Source organism: Chiroxiphia lanceolata, chromosome 2, assembly GCF_009829145.1.
Source record: "Chiroxiphia lanceolata isolate bChiLan1 chromosome 2, bChiLan1.pri, whole genome shotgun sequence".
NCBI classification, from domain to species: domain Eukaryota; kingdom Metazoa; phylum Chordata; class Aves; order Passeriformes; family Pipridae; genus Chiroxiphia; species Chiroxiphia lanceolata.
In genome coordinates this window covers 84909123-84921184 of record NC_045638.1, presented here as the reverse complement: position 1 = coordinate 84921184, position 12062 = coordinate 84909123, and the positions used below count along the sequence as shown (strand labels likewise).

Genomic DNA, 12062 nt, shown 5'->3' with positions numbered 1-12062 from the left:
GATCTGGATCCCACAGTGGGAAGATCAGAGATGGAAGAAATAAAGGATCAGCACAATTACCTGTACATAGCTTGCTTTTACATTTTCTTATTGCCATTCCCTTTCTTCTGCAGGTAGACAGGAGCAGTGTCCAATTCTGTAACTCCACAGAGCATTTGAACTTGAATGCATTCAACTTCTCAGAAAAATCTCTTCTGGAAAAATTATCTTCTGACCACAGAGTAATCACTGAGTGAAAAAGGCTTTGCAGTCATTCCCAGTTAAGTCGTAAAGGACCTTGTAAATCCCTTGAAAATATAAGTGCAGAATTAAAGTGGCAACTACCTCCTTCTCCAGTATTCTAACTCCCAGAGGGCTATTTGAGACAGGGTGTAGCAAGCCCACCACCCAAATAATGAGAAGGCTGTAAGAACTACCCAATGCAGTTAGGCATGGAACTATGTACTTCCTATCCATTGCACTGAAACCACAGTCTAATAAAATAATTAACTGCTTCTATCCTTGCACATAAGTTTTCATTTGCTGTAAATTGATATAATTGAATATGCAAAGTGATTGGTCAGGGTAGTTTCTGAAACACTTTAAAGAAAGGCTTAAATATGAGCTTTCAGATTTCTTTCTGCTGTGGCTCTGATTGTAGTATCCCTTCAAATAATTGTTTGCAAAGCAGCTTTCAAAGTGAATTTTTATTCCAGGTTACTATTTGCTGTAACAGTGGAGAATGATATTGCCTGCAGCTGGGCATGGAAATGATTATGGGCTTCTTGGCAGCACAGGCAAAAGCTCCCCCTTCTGAAGGCTCCAGGGCTGAGGAAGGAAGGCCAGAAGGAGACATGAAGGACTGAGGAAGAAAAAAAAGTCATCAGGCATTCAAAGGAAAGTCTAATTAAGGGTAAGCAACTTGGAGATGTCAGTACAACTATAACTCTCTCTGTTTATCCCACCCCTCTCTCTTAGTACCTTCTATTCCAGCCCACCCCTTCATGAAACCCACAGCTTTAAATTCTTGTTGGGACTGTACTTTAACAGACTTTGGGGCTTCTAATACTTCAAAGTACTGAAATGTCATGGAGAATTGTAAAGAAATTTACTTTGTAAAGGACCTCTGGAGATATCTAGTCATCCTGCCCATTAGAGCTCTCCTTGACACTGAGCCCAGCCTTCTTCCCATCTTCTCTGTATTTCCTGAAGAGAGAGTATGCACAGACCTACAGTTCCTCCAATTTGTTTCCCAGGCAGTATATTAGTGTTCAGGAACTTCCCAGGATGTCCTCTGCCTCTGAGGAGCATAAGAGCCTTCCCAGGGCCCTGTCTCATCTGTGATTTCATCTACATCCACAGACAAACCCACTTTAAAGTCTTGCTCAATGGGTTAGAAAAGAATCAGAGGAGCATTATGACTGAGCCAGACAATGGCACATGGAGCATTCCCCTTTTGTCAGGCATTCAAATCAGGACCAAGGCAGCAGCGACCAGAGTTACTGCCAGCTGGCAATTTGGATACACAGGCTTGTAATCTAAATTCATCTTCCAACAGCAGCACTTTTTTACATATTTATCAGTTGTCTCAGCAGAAAGGCCAGAGACTGAGTGAGCGAGGAAGACCCAAGGGTCTGCCTGCCTCCACATGGACCCTGACACGTGCTAAAGGAGCAGGGTACTGGTGCACAAGGAGTCTGATGCTGCAGCACACCAGTGATTCCCAAGGGAAATCACAGAAGTTTTTTCCTAAACTGAGAGTCTCTCTTTAATTCCCACACTCCATGATCTCTGTCGAACTATGACATTAATTAACCACCATGAAGAAACAAACAGCTCCTCAGATAACTTCTAAAAGTAAAACAGTTTAACCTCAAAAGCTGCTGTTTTCCAGCTCCACATTTCTTTTGTTTTCTGTTCCTCAAACATTTCCCGGAGGAAAGAAAATCAGTTCCACAAATTTATTGTTATCTCCTCAAGCATATTAGAGACAAATTAAAAGTCTTGTCCTTCACTGAATGACACATGGGGTTGTATTATGGAATCTCTGTCAGTCTCCTGAAACTACTCAGAGGAATACAGAATATGAAAGAGCATGAAACTCAAAAATGAGTTTAGTCCTAAGGTTAGGGATGTAGCTGAGAAACCCAATTAAATTAGAGTAATATTAACTACTGGAAGGGTGTTCTGGGATGCTTGCTTTATTCCAGGTTGTGCCAGAAATACAGTGTGAAAACTTAGACAAATAGACCATTTTTTCATCTCTTGAATGCAAAATAGGGTGAGAAAGTAGCTCTTATTTTTCATTTTTATAATGCATAGCACAGTGCTGTTCCAAATGGAGTTAGGACTTGTGGATTCCAGAGAAATACTAATAATATTTGTAGCGATACAATACAATACTCTTCTTAATCAGACAGAGCTCCCATTTATTTCAATGAGAATATTGCCTGCAGGATCAGGTCATCGGCTCCTAATCAGAGCTCAGTCAGCTGTCAGCTTTCCCTGACAAATTCAGTACGGGGGATTCAACTTCATCTCACTCTCCTTCTGCTACTCGCCTGCCCTCACAACAGAAACTCCGCATTCACATTCAGAGTAAGAGCATTCACAACACACTGCCAGGCCCGGCATTTCCCTCTCTTTGTTAACAGTCTGTGCTTGCTTCGGTGCAGTCCTTTATTGTAAGCCTAATAAGTACATAAAGGCTGAGGAATGGGGATCCGAGCAGACTCACAGCAATGAGCTTCGAGGAGCTTGTTTGCCCGGGCAGACAGACTGGGTAAACAATTAGCTCCGGCTCCAACATTCAGGTCCTGTAGAAGAATTGGATGCCTGGCATTGGCCACTCTCCATGACATTCAAAATTTGGCTTTTGTCCAATCAAATATTTAACATTTGCAATCGTTTGTCCAGCCCCACAGCCTCAGTTAGGAATTTCTGCTCCATTCTATTTATGTAAATGGACATTTGGCAATTATTTACTAAGAACTTTGAAAAAAAATGTACTTAGCTTTGTAGCAAGGGTAAAAGAGAGTTTGTTTGAAAATCATATGATGGAACAGGTCATCAGCTACCAATACCTACTACCAATACTATAAGCACTGTACACTTAGACAAAGTATAACTTGGAGTGTTGCTGTCACAGATCCTTCTGTGTTCATTGCTGGTAGCAAACAGCTGGCTTTTAATGAAACATAATAGAGAAATTGTTATTTTAAAGCTGCCTTTCCATTTATAATCATGCCTGTTGCAGTACAATGGAGAATTGTATCCTTATTCCTTCATGCTGGTGATGCAGGAAATATTTAACGAGTGCTTGTGAAGTATTTATTTTCAAATATGTTAATGGTGTGTCTCCAAATCAGTAAAGTTAGTGTACTTCGAGGCACACATACAGGTTGTACCTTTTGTATCAGGACGTCATGTTTACTATAATCCACACCCTTTATAGTTTCAGATTGATGCAGTGAAAGATGCACAGTATTATCTAAGTCAATCTCCTGTACATCACAAACTCTTATATTTCACCCTCTTTCACTTTATCCAACCCATCTCTTCAGTGTGAGTAAAGAACTTAAGCTCTTAGGAAATTAACCTGCTGTATGCCACAAATATTCCAAGTCAGCTTTGACATGGTAAATATAATAAATAAATAAAATATGCTAAACAACATATGAGAAACTGCAAGAAAATATTTTTTGAGATGTTAAAGAAAATGAGAAAAAACGGTTGCTTGTTTTCATGTCAGGCTGGACATGAGCCAGCAATGTGTGCTTGCTGCCTGGAAAGCCAATTGTATCACGCTGCATCAGAAGTAGCGTGACGAGCAGGTTAAGGCAGGCAATTCTGCCCCTCTACTCTGCTCTCATGGGACACCACCTGGAGTGCTGCATCCAGGTTTGGGGCCCCCAGCACAAGAAAGACGTGAATGTGTTGGAGAGCCACAAAGATGATTAGAGGGAAGGACCACCTCTCCTACGAGAGAAAGCAAAGAGAGTTGTGGTTGTTTAGCCTAGAGAAGTGAAGGATCTGGGGTGACCTTATTGCAGCCTTGCAGTACCTAAAGGACTCTGCAAGAAAGCTGGAGAGGGACTGTTTACAAGGGTATGTAGTGATAGGACAAAGGGGAATGGCTTCAAAGTGAAAGTGAGTAGGTTTAGATTAGATATTAGGAAGAAATTATTTACTGTGAAGGTGGTGAGTCACTGGAACAGGTTTCCCAGAGAAGTTGTGGATGCCTCATCCCTCAAAGTGTTCAAGGCCAGCTTGGATGGGGCCCTCAGCAACCTGGCCTAGTGGACGATGTCCCTGCTCATGGCAGGGGGGTTGGAACTAGATGATCTTTAGGGTCCCTTCCAACCCAAACAATCCTGTGATTCTTTTTGTTTTTCTGATTGTTTTTCACTTGTCTTTGAGAACAGAATCAAGCTTGCATTATTATGTGCAAGAATCGTTCTTACGCACAACCTCTAAACATGCTATTAATTGTTTCCTTCAGCCATATATGCACAAAATGTTTAGAAAAGAACAGAAGGTATGGTGAAGATCACTGTGGAAGTCTCAACCTGTGAGGCTGTACATGTTTCTGTGCCACAGCCCACAGGGGTAAAAGGGAATGGGACCGGGCACTGCGATCAGAGTTCTGACACAGTTGAGGCCTGGTGCAGCAATGCCGATTTTATTAGAGCAAACAAGGACTTATATAGGGTTGGAACAGGGGCTGGACTCAGGGTAGGGGAGGAGCAAAGGATTGACAACTCAGGGACTCTTGGGATAGGACAACAGGGTAAAGGTGGGTGGAATCTGGGTGTCTCTAGGGGAATGGACCAATAGGAGCTACCCCTGCACTGCACCAAACAGTAAGCAATCACAGGCAGAGGAGCGGGAAAGCAGGGGAGGACAAGGGAGTAAACAAGTTTTGGTGGGAAAACTGTGAGGGAAGGAGAAGACAATATGGAGGACATAAATTTTCAAATAACAAACTGGGGTACAGAGAACTTCACAACCAGATAACAGTAAACTGGGGTGAAACAGGGGAAAATAGTCAGTCCAGTGATTGTCATATTCGGTATGTGAATGTCCTTTTGATGCATAAGCATCCATTCAGGCATGAAAGTGTCTTTTCAGGGATCACAGATTTTCTGCCATGCTTGATATTTCTGCCAGTCACTCTCCTCTACTCCAACATTTCCGTAAAGAAGTCACAACCTGTTAAAAGTCAGTGGATGGTCCTTGTTGGATATTCTACAAGAGGGGGGCTTTCCTGGGCTTAAAAGGGGAATCTAAGGCTCAGCTTTGGACTTGGTCCTGCTTTGAGGAGGTTGGACTAGCAGATGTCCAGAGGCAACCTGAAGTACTCTAGGGCTCTCTAAACAGATTTAATGACTACTGATGGTCTAAATGAATACTAAGGACAAGTCATCCCATGTACTACTGAGAGCAGAGATCTCAGCAGGGAGCCACTAAGAGGAATGTTCAGGTGATCTGGAAGAACTGGTAAGGTGCTAGGCAGAATCTAGGTAAAAGCAAGGTAAATAACTGAAGTTTAACCTTTGAGAAATATTGGCCTACTTTTCCCAGGGAAATTTACAGTTGTATGGGCTCCAAATCAAGAAAAAGACATATGGACTTCTCTGGGATCAGGCTGAGGCATTAAACTGATGGAAAAGGAGAAAGTGAAAATGTAGAGCAAAAGCGCACTCATTAGCTTAAATTTAAAACATCATGAAAGGAATCAGCAAAGCAACCAAGAGACTTGCAAGGAAGAAAATATCTAATTTTCCTTAAGCTAATACTCAGCCTGGAAAATAAGCAAAAAGAATTTGCCTGGTCATTATTAAACATCAATTTGGTCTAACTGATATTACCAATTTAGTGGAATGATTTCTTTGACCAGACAGTTTAAATCACTTACTATAACTAAACCAGCAAGCAGTGATCTCAAAATAGCAGAAACTGTACGTCAAAAATGGCATCAGCTTTTTCTGTCACTGGTAAGGGAAACCATTGATCTCAACTGTTTTTGAACCACAGGATAAGTACCTACGTAAAACATCTCTCTGTAGTGTATAGAGAAAGTAACTTAGGCTGAATGATCTATTCTGGATTTCCCACAGTAACAGTGGGACTGTCTAAAAATTACCTACAACAGTTTCCTAGACTGAAAATCAACACAGAAAATATATATTTGCCTTGCCAGTTAACAAAGGTATAGTTCCAAGAGTTAAATATAATTGCTTACAGCTCTTTCTAAAATTAGACATTTTAAAATCAGGAGTTTAAAGAAACTTTTCAAGAAGATCTCTTGACCATTACTGTCAATTTTCAATTAATTCTAAAATAGAAGGAAAACTGTAGAAGTCTGGAAGAAAGTGAGGGTGATATGAGTATTAGAATAGGATATATGGAGATACCCAAATAAATGTGGGCTTTTCTATTTGATTCCAATCTCAGATCACATAAACAGATTGGCAATATATTTCACAAAAGATCAAAGTAGTATAATAAAGATTTATGGAAACAGATTTTGTCAAAGAATAATACTGCTTTTGATGAAAGCCCACCCAAGTTTTAGAATAACAGTATTGATATATTTTACATATATTTACTGATACAGTACACTTGGATTTTTAAGGCCTTTGACCATAAGATATCTCGCTACACAGTTGAAGTATAAATAGAAATAACTAGACAGTGATGAACCAAAGGCTGTAACGTATACCTACACTGTGGTAATTTTTAGTTCAAGACTGACTGTTCTTTAAAATGGCTTTCTAGCTCAAACAAGACAAGTGGCCGGAGCAGAGAGCTCCATGGGTAACACAGGATGTCAGGCTGGATCACAGTGCTTCCTTTCAGCTATAAACCCCTCTTTGTGTGGGTAACAACTATCAAGTGAAACACCAAAGTGTTTTGCAGAACCTAAGGTAATTCTGGACAGGGCCTTTCCTTGTGGCCTAGGTACGCAACTCCAATCAGTAGTTATATAGGATCTTCCCACTAATAAACTAGAATGAGGGCAGTGTAAGTACGTTTACTTCTTCTGAGAGCAGCTGAACTATCGTTCAGGGAGTATCTGTGTAGATGTCTGGTTTGAGTGCACTGCTCACTCCTTTCCTGCCCCAGTAAGTCTTCTACCAAGGTGTCCATGGAATGTTGCCGTGGAGTTATACAGGATACCTCTCAGACCTACTGTCTTGGGCTGTTGATAAATGCAGGCAGATACCTATACCCTGCTTGTCTTAGATCAATGAAGATAGAAAGTTATGTTAAATTCTAAATGCACTGAAAGGCACACTGTGTCACAAATAAGTTATAAGAAATCCAGACTTGCTATAAATATTCCTTATGGGACATGTCTCTGCAAGACATATCATCAAATATAAACTTTCCTTATCTTCTAGGCTTTGAACTGTAGATTGTAGCAACTAGTGCTGGGAAAGATCTATTGGATTACCTAAACTGCTACGTGATATTCAGGATAGTTTCCCCTTCCTAATGTTTTGCCTCACACAGTTTATATATCTTGGGGGGAAGGGCGGGTGGAAACATCCTGGGATACTATTTCACAACCGGTTCGCACAGTCAGAAATTTTTCTGGTGACATTTAGCCCAAATATGTCTTTTCTAATCTCACTGCATAAAGCTCTTGTCATTATATTCTTTAGTGCCATTTGAAATAATTCCTCATTAGGGTCCTGTATACTCTAAACTGCAAGTGCAGACTGTTAGATTCATCCCGTGATAAACTATGCAAGTTTTCTTCATTCACCTTTAATGTATTTTTTTTTCTAATTTACCTCCAATTTGTCTATGTCTGATATGGAGCTAGGTAGCCAGAATCAAGTGCAGTCCTGCAGCTGCAGTCACAGCTAAGAAGCATAAAATTGCAATTAGTAGCTTGCAAATGAAAGATGTCATCTGTCATATGGGAATCATAAGTTAGTGAAACATGTTGCCTATTTGGGAGAAGAAGCATCACTGTTTTCATAGTTGGATACACCAGATTTGGAAAACAACCCAAGCTTATCTTGACAAGATGTGAACAAGAGCCACCCAAGAGCAATTCTCTGGTGAGGAGCACTTAACTCTGAATTGCTGTCTAACTTTAAGAGCCAAACATCCTCTCCACATGAGCTGTCTAGCCTGCCTCTATTGATGCCCAAGAGAAAATAATTCCAGACTGCAGTTCATTCCATAATAACATCAGCATCTAACACGGGTGGGCTGGATTGCCCTCTGGAGATGCCTCCTCTCCTCTGTTTAAAGGTGGCCTTCCTTAGGCTACTGGCACCATTTTTAGATGGCTAAAATTAGCCAAGGTTAATCTTGCTTACATGTTTCCAAGCTAATCATAACTGACCTCACCTGGCTCTTCGTGTTTCAGACCGGAGGCCCCTATCAGATGGTCCCACGTGCTGGCTGTCATGGCTAAACAGCCATCCTGTGCACCCTGGCCCCCAATGTTCATTCTGCTTAGAAGCACTGATTCACAAGGGGTTATATAGACTCAGAGAAATTCTACCAGCAAAGGCTTACTTGACTAAGAAATTAAGACAGAACCGCTCAATAAAGTAGTCCCAATCCCTGACTGGTTTTCCTTTTTCTTTGCCTCCTTAAGATGTGGAGATAGACCTGTTTTTGAAGTCCCCACAGGGCCTACATCCATTGCAAGATGATCTTGCCAAGAACACCATCTTCAACCATTCCTCTCCCTCAGGGAGGTTTTAACTGCACAGGCTCTGTCTGAGCAGATGGACCATAGCTAGAACAGATGGACCATAGCTAGAACATAGTCTGAAGTTTTATGTGGTCCCTCACTCACAAGTCACACTATTAACTTCAGGGTGCCTTTATGCTGGTGCAAGATGACCAGGCATCAAACTTAGTCTGAGCTCAAGCATCTCATTAGAAATGCCACCAATTCTGGCTGTACAAGGGGACTAGGAAAGGCCCTCCCCAGCATTAGCCAAGCAAAATCACTGCAGAGGCTGACAGACAGATGTTGAACGGTTTGACCAAGTGCTGTGTCCAACTCATCTGCTCTGCAGGGGGCCTCTCACTGTGGGGACAACCTTCTCTTTTGCTGTGTGCCTTGAATACAGGATTCTCTATGAACAAGCTGGGTGTGAGATACGATCTCTGATGGGAGCTGAAAAGACATCTACTAATATCCTCAATGACCTCACAAGTATGCAGGAACTTCATGGTCACATACAGCACTTATAAAGCTCACTATTCCCAGATGAGTACATGATGGATTCAAAACTGCCAGACAGAGCCATGAAACTTATAGCAGAATCTACACCCAGCAGATAGACACAGTCTGACATGGAAACAAAACCAGTAGTGATTAATTCAATCCAATTTTGTGTAACACTGAAGATTCCCTTTTTCAGGAAACTCCCGAAGTTCTCAGGGAATGCAATTGCAGTGGATGTTTTATTTTTAAGGTGTTATTTTGGAATTACTTCACTGTTTTGATATGCTGTTTATCCAAATGGTGAAGATGCAGTGTCTTACAAGAATCTCAGTCTTGCTGGAGCAAGTCCAGATGCCTGTTTTATTTCAACAAGTTTTCACTATTATGAAATTAAAAGAGGCACTGTTAGTTTAAATATCACTCGTTAGAAATGTTTTCAGTAATATGAATAGTAGGAGTTCCCAAGATCTGTATAGTTTACAGCATATATATGATATATATAGCTGCAAATTTTGAACCAAGATGAATTTAAAATATTAATCTTTTTCTTCCTGCTATGCACCTCATAGTTTGATCAAAACTTTCCACACAATATACTCAATTTATTTAGAGAGTCTCATGCCATGTCTGACAGATAATCCCATTAAGCCTTTAAATAGAGAACTCAGAGCGCGGAGGGAGGTGATAGTGGTGGGAGGGGGGGGAGATAAGGGGGAACCAACCACCACGAAACTATTACTAAACATATTGTATATTCAGTTCAGCGTTACCTCTTGTGTTTCTCATATAGTAGTAGATTAGTTTTCCAATAGTTTTAGAAACTTTCTGTAAAGCTTGAGCTGTCTCAAGCAAAGCTCTTTATTTGCAGTTAAGTCTGCAGGTGGAACTGTGCAGTAGAAAACCTCTTGTTTGAGAGAATTGCAACTAAGTGCTCAAGTATCCCTATTTACCTAGGAAGATGATGGACACACTGAGTGGGGTTCATTTCATGTAACTGTAGACATCAAAAAGTTAGATTTAACCTTTCCTAAAAGACAGCAGAAGGAAATGAGTGCTTTTAAGGAATGATTTTTTGGCCTAACTTATATCTCATTTTAGGATGTAATAAGTCACCCTCTGAGAAAGCCCCTAAAGACCTGCAAAAGGAACCTAGAGTGGTCATGACTGGCTTTTACTTGTCTTTATTCGTGCAGAGGAATCATCTCCTAGGCTAGAGTCCTCCATGCTGCTCCATTGTGTCACGCTTGCTGATGACAAAATTTTTGCCAACACAGGAAGGACATTGTATACACTTAGCTGTCAGTTTTCCCACTTGGCAACCTTTTTCATAAACCAGACAACTCAGATCCTCAGTCCTCGCGTGCTTCCTTTAAGAGCTTGACAGTAAAAGCCTCTTGCTTCTGGGAACTAGGAATAAGTGCCACACCCACCACCCTTGCAATCACAGTCTGGGAGAACCTGAGAAAGAGAGTTCTTTCTCTCTGAGTGGTATCATCTTATAATGCAGCACATCTGAGGCAAATGTCTGCCCTTCCCCTTCCAGTCAGCACACCATTTAGTCATGGGAGAGTCACAACTGTAACTATCATCATAACGCTGCATTGAGGTTGGACATGCTCTCACACTTTTTGCACAGATTCGGGAACCACAGCAGCAGAGCATCCCTGAAGTCCTGAACTGAAGTAGGGGCAGGGATGATGATAGGACTTGCTTCTCCAAAGTGCCGGTCTGCATCATCCTTGCCTTCAAAAAAAAACTTTTTTCAAAGGGATAGAGTGTTCTCACCTTTAACTTCTTTCTTATGCAGTTCAAAAGCACTTCAGGAAACAGCATTGATGAGCAGGGGTCTGTGTCCCAGGGCAAGTAGAGGGAGCCAGCTGGTGAACTGTCATTGCAGTGGGGAACTCCAAGGACTTTGCTGCTGCATTGCATCAGCAGTGAGCAATGGGGGGACTCATTTGAGCCAACTGTGGGTTGTCATTCTTCCTTCCAGACGCAGTGGCCTCTGAAATCGCTCCATTGTCTGCAGCGGAATCTGGCACAGGCCCATAATGCCAGGTTACTTCACTTCCCTGCAGAATAAAAGATTTCTTCAACCATGAGAAATTATCTCCTGACAGTGCCATTCATTAAGGCTCCCACCTGTAGACTGTTTCATTTTCAGCTTACTCACAAGGTGCTGAAAAGTCAGCCTGTGTGTTATCACTTGACAATATAGCACAGCTAATACCTCTTCACCCTTACTTATATTGCCACTTACTGCTCTTTGCCTCAACAATGGCTCACAGTAACATTCAGATCTTGGACTTCACTTTCTTTTAAAAAAATCTTGTGCAGCCCAATTTCACCAGAGCTCTTGTTTCTTAATAATTATACATACGAGGGGGGGGGGATCTATATTTGGTATTTTTTCCCTCTTTTCAATTAGAAAGTTAAAACAGCAGATTTTGTCTGTAGCTGCCGGATAGAACTGGACAGTGGTTCATTTTCTCTTAAGGCAGACATGAAGCTGGCCAGATGAACTGTCTTTTCTGAGCTTATGGTTTAACGTATGCCCTAAAAATAATAAAAACCAGAAGTTTTTATGGCAACCAAATGTCTCATAACTAAATTTCAAACTAAACATTCTTCTCCCTTCCTTTTGTTCTGAAAAAAAATTTTGCCCAACTTTGTTTAATTTTTCATTCTCAGGAGGGGTCCTGTAGACACCAAGCCTTATGGTTCCTATTCATCCATTTGTGTTGTACATAGAGACACACTTCATAGAATCACATAATCATAGAATGGCTTGGGTTGAAGGGGACCTCAAAGACCTTCCAGTTCCAACCCCCCTGCCATGGGCAAGGACACCTTCCACTGGACCAGGCTGCACAAAGCC

The 12062-nt window shown here is 41.3% G+C and overlaps 1 long non-coding RNA gene across 1 annotated transcript; it reads right to left on the bottom strand.

Annotated features, from left to right (window-relative positions):
- Window positions 1-730: 730 nt before the first annotated feature.
- LOC116782906 lies at window positions 731-11559 on the bottom strand. The gene is made up of 3 exons (XR_004355401.1): window positions 10970-11559; window positions 1092-1185; window positions 731-841 (listed from the first exon to the last, which is right to left on the bottom strand). It is a non-coding gene; the product is annotated as an uncharacterized LOC116782906 (long non-coding RNA).
- Window positions 11560-12062: the final 503 nt, after the last annotated feature.